Source organism: Acanthaster planci, linkage group LG04 (genome assembly GCF_054643075.1).
Source record: "Acanthaster planci isolate LZ-2023a linkage group LG04, COTS_SCS, whole genome shotgun sequence".
In the NCBI taxonomy this organism is placed as follows: Eukaryota; Metazoa; Echinodermata; class Asteroidea; order Valvatida; family Acanthasteridae; genus Acanthaster; species Acanthaster planci.
In genome coordinates, this window is record NC_141780.1 from 20,152,972 (window position 1) to 20,165,235 (window position 12,264).

The window sequence follows — 12,264 nt, forward strand, 5'->3', positions numbered from 1 at the left end:
GCAAGAATTTCCTGCAAAATGACACTAAACAAGCTGTCCACCATTTTCATCTTAATGAGTACAAACAAGAAGCAAGTCTTACTGTGCCAATAGACCATTAGTCATGGTGCACTCAAACTGATATCACATTCTCAGAGAGATCTGTGTATGGTGGGCCTGAACTATCATTGGTGGATTGAGTGGCAAGTAGGAGTCCAAGAATAAGCTGGATAATACACTTCATCTCTCGCAAGTGCAAAACATTTTCTAAAACATTGAGCTGTTAAGCACACTTCTTTCTGTGCAACACTTGTGCAGAGGCTATCCAAGTTGATTTCGAGTGCTACAATAGAACAGGTTTCAACTCAGACCCTCATTAAGGAGTTTTGTAGCATCGACGAGGCAAGTCCTGGAGTAAAATTCTACTGGAACCAGCAGGAAACCATTTTCAAACCTTAGCCTTGATTCACCATGAATTCAACTCCAACCGATGCTGATCTGGGTGCGGACAATGCATCTAGTCTACCTACATTTGAAGGTCATGTCAGTGATTATATGGTTTTTCAAACCATCCTGCTCTTCCTGTCCACCCTTCTTCTTCTGACACTGAACCCTCTATGTTTGCTCGTTCTCAGACACGTAGACAGCATCCCGGAGACTACCAAGGTCTTCCTGCAATCTCTAACAGCAGCTGATCTGGGCATTGGGATATGTTCGGCTCTTCCAATGACGATTTCTGCTGTATCCGGCACCTGGGTGCTAGGGGATGTGGTCTGTATACTTCAACCGTTAGCTTTAGCTGTGTGTGCTACCAGTTCCCAACTTTCATTGATAATGCTCACAGTTGATCGTTACATTTCAGTGGAGTATGCACTTCGCTACTCATCTATTGTAACCGTGAAGAGAGCCTGGGTTGCCGTGTTGTGTTCATGGGGTATAGCTGTCGTGTATGCCATCTCCACTGCCTGTTTACATAGCTGGATATCTGTTTATTACGCACCGTCTTTTCTGTGTGTCTTTTTTTATTCTTTGTTGGCCCTCTACATTGTTTTCGGGACCAGTGTCATCCTATTTTTCTGCATTCTGACTGTGATTCCAGTGACTTACATCCGACTTTTCATCATTTCACGGCGTCATGCAAGACGCATCCATGCCGATAACCAAGTCGCTGGGGACGGACACATGCTGGTGAAATCCAACCACAAAACTCTTCAAACAATCCTCATCATTGCTCTGACGACATTGGTATGCACAGTCCTGCCGTTTGTTTGCTGGCTCCTTCGCCATATACTCCCTCCAGACAGTATCAATCAAATCACCTTTTTCTTCATGATGCAATTGCCACTTCTGACCAACAGCTGGCTGAATGTGGTCATCTACTACCTCAGGAACAAAGACATTCGCCGAGCGACACGCACTCTTTTAACGTCATACTATATGTTCTTCAAACAGCACTTTTCATTCCAAAGAAAATGAGCCGATGTATATTTCCAGCAAGCTGAGTGGTTCAACTCCACATCTGCATGCCTCAACAGCAGCGACCATATCGCTTCCATCCAAAATAGTTTAGAATTTAATTTCTCTGAACATTTTGGACAAAGTCATCTGTTTGTCATGTTGACAAACAGGGCCAAGTCTATAACATACATGATATGTCTCATTCATTTATGTTTAAAAATGTACCATGTGCTATAGAAAATTCACTGAAGTCATCGATGATTGCAGCTCAAAATAATGATGTTTGCTATTATATTGATTTCAAACCTGTTTAGCCTTTCCAATTGGTTGAGAGCCTATCACATGGCCTGTCTTTAACAGTTGATAAACCAATGGCTGGCTGTGCGCCACCTCAAAAAGTATACACTACATGTGCCGGTGTTCCCAAACAATCGTGGACGTTAAACAAAAGAATTAATGACCATCCACGATTCCCGATACGTCCACGATGGCCAAACATGTACAAAATATATTAGAGGCCTTCCAAAAAAGTTAAAGTATGAACAAAACAGGACAATAGGAATGTCCATGATTGCCCCAAAATTACATTTGTAAGTGCGCACAGGCACTCATTCATACACAGGAGATTATCTATGACTGCTTGCGAGAGGAACACACTTTAACATGGCTTCAGGGGAGTATTCAAATATGAAGTAAAATTGTTGACCAAACTTGTTGAAACTTTGTAACTTTTAAACATGTTCATTCAAACTCAAAAGGTATTTAAGAATGGGAATAAGTATGTGCTTGGCTAATGTTTAAGACGGTCTTAAGAGAAAGGATGCTGATACTGCCTGGGCCTAGCCTTTGATCAAAATGCCCGCGGCGAAATGGAAAGTCGCTCAAAAGCGAGGAGCTGGAGGAGACTAGTTTAACCCCTTTGCTCCGGAAGACGGCAAGAGCGGCGGCTTTGTGTGAGGATTAGTGCATAGCACACATACAATCTCTTCACCATGCAGCTGCTGGTTCAATGGGGCCTGCTGATGGACAAAGCCCTCCTCCATTCAGGGCATACCACAGCCCAGCAGTCACGGTCAAAAGAATCCCGGCGCAAAGGGGTTAAACACCAAACCAACGCACGAAGAAAGACTACATGACGAACCACACGCACGGCTGAAATAAACTATGCATGCGCATGCAGTAGCTGAGCTGTGTGTGTCGTGGACTGTGCGCTCCGCCGTAAGCACCTTTCGAGCTTTGTTTTTAGCGGTTTATCTGAATTATTCAATATGCTAATGTTAAGAATTATTCACATTTATCTTAACCAATCGTGTTTTGGGGCTAAGTAGGCCTACCATGCGTCAAGGCTACTTATATTCATGAAGTCTTTGCACAACGATGCAGCCTAGTATATGAAACTTTTGCCATATCCAGCTTAAAGATTGACAAACACATCTCGACCCTCCAGAACAGCCTTCATGGCCAACATTTGCTGTGGTTTCAATTTGTCAATCGGAATCCCAAGCTTTGGTGCTACATTCCAGAGCATTGCAGTGTCAAGGCTACATATATTCATGAAGTCTTTGCAGAACGATGCAGCCTAGTATATGAAACTTTTGCCACATCCAGCTTAAAGATTGACAAACACATCTCGAACCTCCAGAACAGCCTTCGTGGCCAACATTTGCTGTGGTTTCAATTTGTCAATCGGAATCCCAAGCTTTGGTGCTACATTGCAGAGCTGACACCACTGCCGGAAAAGACGCCATGTTGAATACGCGCATGCATTGTAATGACGAATAATTCATACATGCATGATGCAATCCCATGACAGAGGTGATCGTTTTAATTGGTGGAGACTTCTGCATACGCATATATCATATCTGCTACCGAAACCACAGCAAATGTAAAGAAGAACATAAGCTACATGGGGCAGAACTCCAAAGTGGCGCGGGGCGTGCGTGCAGTTCATCGTGTAGTCTTACTTCATGCGTTGGTGTGGTGCTTAAACAAGTCTCCTCAAACTCCTCGCTCTTTAGCAACGATCCATTTCGCGGAAGGCGCCTTGATCAAAGGCTAGCCTGGGCCATGTGTCCATTCCCCTAAGCCAGTCATAAAAAAAGGTTGAACACCGGCCAAGCACAAATTTATTCCTTTCATAAAACTCAGCATTAGAAGTATACACAGACTGAGCTGGCAATGCTTGAAAAAAAGATAATCAGTATTTCAAAAAATTTAAAAAGGAAGTTTACCGTATCCAAAGATGCACTTTATGTCTGAAAGAACAGTTACAAGTTTGGATCCACCAGTGAACAGGCAAAACTGATATTTAAAACTGTAATGTAAATTTTAATGTTTAACAAGTTTGTTTGTCAAATAAAACATCCTGCACAGCCCCCCCAAAATATTAAAGGTGCTTATGGAGGTTCATTGAGGATGCTTTGGTATGTCAGTTTCCCCGAATTAAAAAAATAAGAGATGTATAAGTGATCAAATTCACCCTCAGAAAAGCACGCACTAACTTTATGGCAGTTGGAAGAAAACAGTAAAATCTATGTAATTACACAATTAAATGGCCAGAAGCAAGAGCCAGGAAGGGGTGTAAAAGTGACTAAAACTGTCCCACTACGTGACCGCTTCACCCAACATTTTGTATAGGTCTTAACACCTTTTGTTGTAGTAGCATTACACTGTATGAAGCTGCAGTTTACCAACTCCAACTGGTACCTTGCCACTCCTTCCTTGGGAAGTAAAATGTACATACAGTGAAAACTCTCAAGAATGGATTTTTCTTGCAAGCCGTCTGAACTGCAAACAGCTGTCTGGATCATCAGTTCCTTGGTACTTAGTTCTGAAAGGTAAAGCTCCTACAGGATTATCTTCTCTGCAAGTTAGCTGAATCTTAAATCAAGCAAGGCCCATTATCAACTTGGTTGTGACACAGTGAAGTGATCTAGAAAAACCAATTAAGTTAATGGATCAGCACAACATGCTGGGCAAACAGCAAAAGGCAAGACTTTCCAACACACTTAAGCTAAGAGAACATTCCACCTGATGCTCATCTTCACGAGTGCAAACAATTAACAAGTCTTATTGTTCTATAAATACGCAATTAGTCAAGGTCCACTCAAACTGAATTTACTTTCTCAAAAAGTTTGTGGACTCTGGTACTTACGTATGCCATCCAAGCACTCAACTATCATGATATGTTCATTAACCAATGAGCATCAAAGAATCCATGCCGAACAAATCACATGACACAAAATAAAAGCTGATCTCAACCTGCGACAAAACACATATCGCAAAATTGCACAGTAACTAAGAACACTCCTGTGCAGAGACTAACCCAGTTGATTTCACGAGCTACAACAGCACAGCAACAGGTTTTAAACTAGAGTCTCTTTAGCAGAGTTTTTGCAGATTTTACCAACCGCCTCTGGCATTTCACTCAACTGGCGTCAGCACACAACCATTTTCAAGCCTCAGCCTTGATTCACCATGAATTCAACTCCAACTGATGCTGACCTTGGAGCATACAATGCCTCTGTTTTACCCAACCTTGGAGGCGATGTCAACGCTGACGGTGTTGTCCAAATCATCCTGCTCTTCCTGTCCACCCTTCTCCTTCTGACACTGAACCCTCTGTGTTTACTCGTTCTCAGACAGGTAGACAGCATCCAGGAGACTACCAAGGTCTTCCTGCGATCTCTAACAGCGGCTGACCTGGGCATTGGGATATGTTCGGCTCTTCCAATGACAATTTCTGCTGTATCCGGCACCTGGCTGCTAGGGGATGTGCTCTGTTTACTTCAACCAATAGCTTCAACCATTTGTTCAATGAGTACCCACCTCTCACTGATAATGCTCACGGTTGATCGTTACATTTCAGTAGAGTATGCACTTCGCTACCCATCTATTGTAACCGTGAAGAGAGCCTGGGTTGCCGTGTTGTGTTCATGGGGCATAGCTGTCATCTATGCCCTCTCCACTGCCTGTTTACATAGCTGGAAATCTGTTTATTATGCACAGTTGTTTCAGTGCATCTTTTTTAATTCTTTGCTGGCCGACTACATTGCCAGTGGTGCTGGTGCTGGCATATTTTTCTGCACTCTGACTGTGTTTCTGGTGACTTACATCAGACTCTTCACCATTTCACGGCGTCATGCAAGACGCATCCAGGCTGATAACCAAGTTGCCGGGGACAGACACACGCAGGTGAAATCCAACCACAAAACTCTTCAAACATTCCTCGTCATCACTCTGATGACACTGGTATGCACAGTCCTGCCAATTGTTTGTGGATTCCTTGGCTATGTACTCCCTCCTGACAGTATCAATCAAATCACTTTTTTCCTCATGCAGCAATTGCCACTTCTGACTAACAGCTGGCTGAATGTGGTCATCTACTACCTCAGGAACAAAGACATTCGCCGAGCGACACGCACTCTTTTAACGTCATACTACTTTTTCTTCAAACAGCACTTTTCATTCCAAGGAGAATGAGCCCATACATTTTTCCAGCAAGCTGAGTGGTTTGGCTTCACACTTGTATGCCTTAACAGCAGCTACCATTTTGCTTCCTTTCATAGTAACTCAGAATTTAAACTATTCTTAGACAAAGCCATCTGTCTATCAGGTTGACAGACAGGGTCAAGTCTTCAATATCCATGATTTGTCCTGTTCAGTTATGTTTGAAAATGTACAACCAAGCTACATAACAAAAAAAAAAAAGAAGTCCTGGCTGATTTTCGGTTAAAATAGTGGAATTCAAAGAAAGTACATATCTACCAAAGAAAACGTTGTTGGATAATCTAGGTCTAAATATTGTAAAACTCCAGTAGGACTGGCTCTGCATGACCAGCAAACTTCAAACATACATGTACATTCTGGCTACAAATCAAACATTAACAATCATTAAAGAATACACTTTTCAAACAAGTTGTCAACCACTTGATCAAATTGCTCTACAAAATGTTTTCTGTTTCACATTTTTTGAAATGACTGTGACAAATGACAAAAATCAAAAACTTGAAATAATGATGTCTGCCATTACAATGAATTCATAAGTCCTTAAAAGGGATGGGCCATGTAGGGTTAAATTGATGTCATATGATAGTTTTCAACCTTCTTATTTACAATAAGCTGAACTGACCCCTCTTTTATGTCATTAAATCAGCAAAAATGGGCATTTTCTGTGTGCTTTTTTTAGTCTCCACCTGGGCTCTTTGCAAAAACTTATCGAAATTGGTCAATGAAGGCAGGAGACAAATCTTGGCAAAAATGTGACGACGGGAATTTCTTTCTGACTCAAAGAATTCCAGCCTCGCTTGGCCACGAAAACCACCTGCCAAACCGCAAATTCTCGGTTTGTGGCCCTGCGTGCTCTGCACGCTTTGAATTACATGGTGAAAAGGCTGATTGTTCGGTGGCGTGCGGCTCTACTCACGCTTCCGTATTCCCGTTGCCTCTTTCCAAAGTGGGGACTATTGTGAAGCTGGTGATTTATGATGCAAATTCGGTCTTTTCATTTCTTGGCTACACACAAGAGCCAGGGTCTGCCTTATTTCACCATGTTCGCTCAACCGTGGGCCCAGAATAATAGCTGAAAAGCGGGCTGAGGATCTCAATTTTTACGGCATTTCTAGCCGCCTCCCGGCGCGAAGGGGTTAAGAGAAAGGACGGTGATAAAGCCCAAGCCACATATCCATTCCCCTCAGCCAATCAGAAAATGAAGTTTTAACACCGGCAAAGCACATATTTATGTCCTTATTCATAAATATCTGAGACAGTTTTTCTATTCCTATTGGTTAATATGCATCACGTCACCACATAATACCATTTGATGATACCCTCTGAGAAGTGATAATGCCCGCTGTGGAAATCCTGTGCTGGCACATGGGTACCAAACACTTTAATCGGGTTTGATTGGTCAGGAGCATGTGTGCCAAGTTCATTGAATGGGATTCTATTGGACAACTTTCCAAAGGGATATACCATAAAATGGACGGGGGGATATTTGGGTAAATGAAAATAAATGTAAAGTTTTAGAACAATATCAGTAGAAATCCATCACATGTTGACTTCTTTTGACTTTCTGAACAGAAAGGTATTTGTGAATGGGAATAAATATGTGCTTAGTCAGTCTTAAACCAACGTTTCAGACCTTGCTCAGGAAAACGCATGCTTATAATGCCCTTGCCTACAGCTTGGGTATCAGTCACGTCCATTCTCCTCAGCTGATTTTAAACACACGTTTAATACAGGCCAAGCACATATTTATTACCTTAATAACACTTAGCATTAGCAGTATAGACGGATTAAGCTATCAATGCTTGAAAAAGGTACTTTTTAAAAAAGTTTACCATATCCAAGAAGTACTTTGCGTCAAGCAGCACGTTAATTCTTAGTTATGAGTTTTGCTCTGTTGGTGTAAGGGCAAAGCTGACATTTAAAATCTAATGTAAAATTTAATGTTTAACAAGAAAATAAAATTTGAATAATTAATCACATGAATATGTCATCATGATGCCATTTTCATATGTCATTTTGAGAGTGAGTTCTGCCTGCCCATTAATGTTTATGTAAACCTGTTAATTGCCTTGTACTTGTATTAAACTTTGACCTTTTTATGATGTCATCATTGTTCCCAGCCCATCTAAAATAGCTTCAATAAAGCAGCAGGAATCAGTAAAATTGCATTGCAAGTTGCATACAATTTTTAAGTCATGATGTAAAGAAAACTTGATTTCACTTTACAAATGACTTTCAGTAAGAAAGTTTAAATATCTATGGTAATAGGAACATACACTGAAGGAAATGAAAGAATTTCGGTGTAATTTCTTTAACTTGATATTCTGCATGTTTCTTGGGAGTGTCAGTCAAAAATCCTTGGGCAGACACATCCATGAAGCCTACAAATACACAATCGAATGGAAGGGGTGCAAAGTGACTGAAATTGTACCATTAAAGGACTTCACCAATCACTTTGGGTAGACCTTGTCACATTTCTTATTGTGGCAATGCTGTACAAACAAGCAGTGTACCAACTGGTACCTTGCCACTCATTCACTGGGAATTAAAAAGGAATAAAGAGGGGACTCTCAAGATTGAATTCGCAAGCCATCAGCTCTGCAAACTACTGTCTGGATCATCAGTTCCTAGGTACTTACTTAGCTTTGAAAGGAAACGAAAAACTCATACGGATTTTCTTGACTGAGAGTTAGCTGAATCTTAAATCAAACGAGGTTCATTAGGGACTGGGTTGTTACACAGCAAACTGATCTAGAAAATCCAATTAGGTAAATGGATCAGATGTTAAGAGCACACCATGCCGGGTAAACAGGAAGAGGCAAGACTTTCCTACACACTTAAGCTAAACGAGCTTTCCACTTACTGCTAATCTTAATGGGTAGGAGAACAAAGCAAGTTGTATTGTACTAGTATGCCATTAGTCAAAGTCCACACAAACCAATTTTAATTTTTGTCCAGAGAATGTGTGTGCATTGGTACTTAAGTCATCCAAGATCTCAACTATTCGGACATGATTCATAGCCAATGAGCATTAAAGAATCTATGAATAATGAATCAATGTAACAACCGATCTGATGTTGGTGCAAAACACGTTCTGTGAGACAGTAGGCCAATTAAGCAAACTCCTGTGCAGAGACTAACCCAGTTGATTTCAGGCACAGTGCAGCAACAGGTTTCCAACCCGTGGTCTCTGTGGCAGAGTTTTTGTGGCTTTGATGAGCCAACTCCCTAAGTGAAACTCTACTGAAACTAGCACACAAATATTTTTAAACATTTGCCTTGATTCACCATGAATTCAACTCCAACTGATGCTGACCTTGGAGCATACAATGCCTCTGTTTTACCCAACCTTGAAGGCGATGTCAACGGTGACGGTGTTTTCCAAACCATCCTGCTCTTCCTGTCCACCCTTCTTCTTCTGACACTGAACCCTCTGTGTTTACTCGTTCTCAGACACGTAGACAGCATCCAGGAGACTACCAAAGTCTTCCTGCAATCTCTAACAGCGGCTGATCTGGGCTTTGGGATATGTTCAGCTCTTCCAATGACGATTTCTGCTGTATCTGGCACCTGGCTGCTAGGGGATGTGCTCTGTTTACTTCAACCGTTAACTACAAATATATGTTTTTACAGTACCAACCTCTCACTGATACTGCTCACGGTTGATCGTTACATTTCAGTAGAGTATGCACTTCGCTACTCATCTATTGTAACCGAGAAGAGAGCCTGGGTTGCCGTGTTGTGTTCATGGGGCATAGCTGTCATCTATGCCCTCTCCACTGCCTGTTTACATAGCTGGAAATCTGTTTATTATGCAAAGTTTTTTCAGTGCATCTTTTTTAATTCTTTGCTGGCTGTCAACATTGCCAGTGGTGCTGGTGCTGGCATATTTTTCTGCACTCTGACTGTGTTTCTGGTGACTTACATCCGACTCTTCACCATTTCACGTCGTCATGCAAGACGCATCCATGCCGATAACCAAGTCGCTGGGGACGGACACTTGCTGGTGAAATCCAACCACAAAACTGTTCAAACAATCCTCATCATTGCTCTGACGACATTGGTATGCACAGTCCTGCCGTTAGTTTGCTGGCTCCTTGGCTTTGTACTCCCTCCTGACAGTATCAATCAAATCACTTTTTTCCTCATGCAGCAATTGCCACTTCTGACCAACAGCTGGCTGAACGTGGTCATCTACTACCTCAGGAACAAAGACATTCGCCGAGCGACACGCACTCTTTTAACGTCATACTACTTTTTCTTCAAACAGCACTTTTCATTCCAAGGAGAATGAGCCCATACATTTTTCCAGCAAGCTGAGTGGTTTGGCTTCACACTTGTATGCCTTAACAGCAGCTACCATTTTGCCTCCTTTCTTAATAACTCAGAATTTAAACTGTTTGATCGTCTTAGACAAAGCCATCTGTCTATCAGGTTGACAGACAGGGCCAAGTCTTCAATATCCATGATTTGTCCTGTTCAGTTATGTTTGAAAATGTACAACCAAGCTATATAACAACAAAAAAAAAGAAGTCATCACTGATTTCTGGTTAAAATAGTGGAATTCAAAGAAAGTACATGTACATATCCATCAAAGAAAATGTTGTTGGATGATCTAGGCCTAAATATTGTAAAACTCCAGTAGGACTGGCTCTGCATGACCAGCAAACTTCAAACATACATGTACATTCTGGCTACAAATCAAACATTAACAATCATTAAAGAATACACTTTTCAAACAAGTTGTCAACCACTTGATCAAATTGCTCTACAAAATGTTTTCTGTTTCACAATTTTTGAAATGACTGTGACAAATGACAAAAATCAAAAACTTGAAATAATGATGTCTGCCATTACAATGAATTCATAAGTCCTTAAAGGGGATAGGCCATGTAGGGTTAAATTGATGTCATATGATAGTTTTCAACCTTCTTATTTACAATAAGCTGAACTGACCCCTCTTTTATGTCATTAAATCAGCAAAAATGGGCATTTTCTGTGTGCTTTTTTTAGTCTCCACCTGGGCTCTTTGCAAAAACTTATCGAAATTGGTCAATGAAGGCAGGAGAGAAATCTTGGCAAAAATGTGACGACGGGAATTTCTTTCTGACTCAAAGAATTCCAGCCTCGCTTGGCCACGAAAACCACCTGCCAAACCGCAAATTCTCGGTTTGTGGCCCTGCGTGCTCTGCACGCTTTGAATTACATTAAAAAAGTACTTTGTGTCAAGCAGCATGTTAACTCTTAGTTATGAGTTTTGCTCTGTTGGTGTAAGGGCAAAGCCTATATTTAAAATCTAATGTAAAATTTAATGTTTAACAAGAAAATAAAATTTGAATAATTAATCACATGAATATGTCATCATGATGCCATTTTCATGTCATCTTGAGAGTGAGTTCTGCCTGCCCATTAATGTTTATGTAAACCTGTTAATTGCCTTGTACTTGTACTAAACTTTGACCTTTTTTATGATGTCATCATTGTTCCCAGCCCATCTATAATAGCTTCAATAAAGCAGCAGGAATCAGTAAAACTGCATTGCAAGTTGCATACAATTTTTAAGTCATGATGTCCAGAAAACTTGATTTCACTTTACAAATGACTTTCAGTAAGAAAGTTTAAATATCTATGGTAATACTAATAGGAACATACACTGAAGGAAATGAAAGAATTTCGGTGTAATTTCTTTAACTTGATATTCTGCATGTTTCTTGGGAGTGTCAGTCAAAAATCCTTGGGCAGACACATCCATGAAGCCGACAAATACACAATCGAATGGAAGGGGTGCAAAGTGACTGAAATTGTACCATTAAAGGACTCCACCAATCACTTTGGGTAGACCTTGTCACATTTCTTATTGTGGCAATGCTGTACAAACAAGCAGTGTACCAACTGGTACCTTGCCACTCATTCACTGGGAATTAAAAAGGAATAAAGAGGGGACTCTCAAGAATGAATTTGCAAGCCATCAGCTCTGCAAACTACTGTCTGGATCATCAGTTCCTAGGTACTTGCTTAGCTTTGAAAGGAAACAAAAAACTCATACGGATTTTCTTGACTGAGAGTTAGCTGAATCTTAAATCAAACGAGGTTCATTAGGGACTGGGTTGTTACACAGCAAACTGATCTAGAAAATCCAATTAGGTAAATGGATCAGATGTTAAGAGCACACCATGCCGGGTAAACAGCAAGAGGCAAGACTTTCCTACACACTTAAGCTAAACGAGCTTTCCACTTACTGCTAATCTTAATGGGTACGAGAACAAAGCAAGTTGTATTGTACTAGTATGCCATTAGTCAAAGTCCACACAAACCAAT

The 12,264-nt window shown here is 41.0% G+C and overlaps 1 protein-coding gene across 7 annotated transcripts in view; it reads right to left on the bottom strand.

Moving 5' to 3' along the window:
• Window positions 1-12,264, bottom strand: part of itpr1 (inositol 1,4,5-trisphosphate receptor type 1) — a 115,491-nt gene that overhangs the window by 20,831 nt on the left and 82,396 nt on the right. The gene's annotated exons all lie outside the window — the stretch shown is intronic.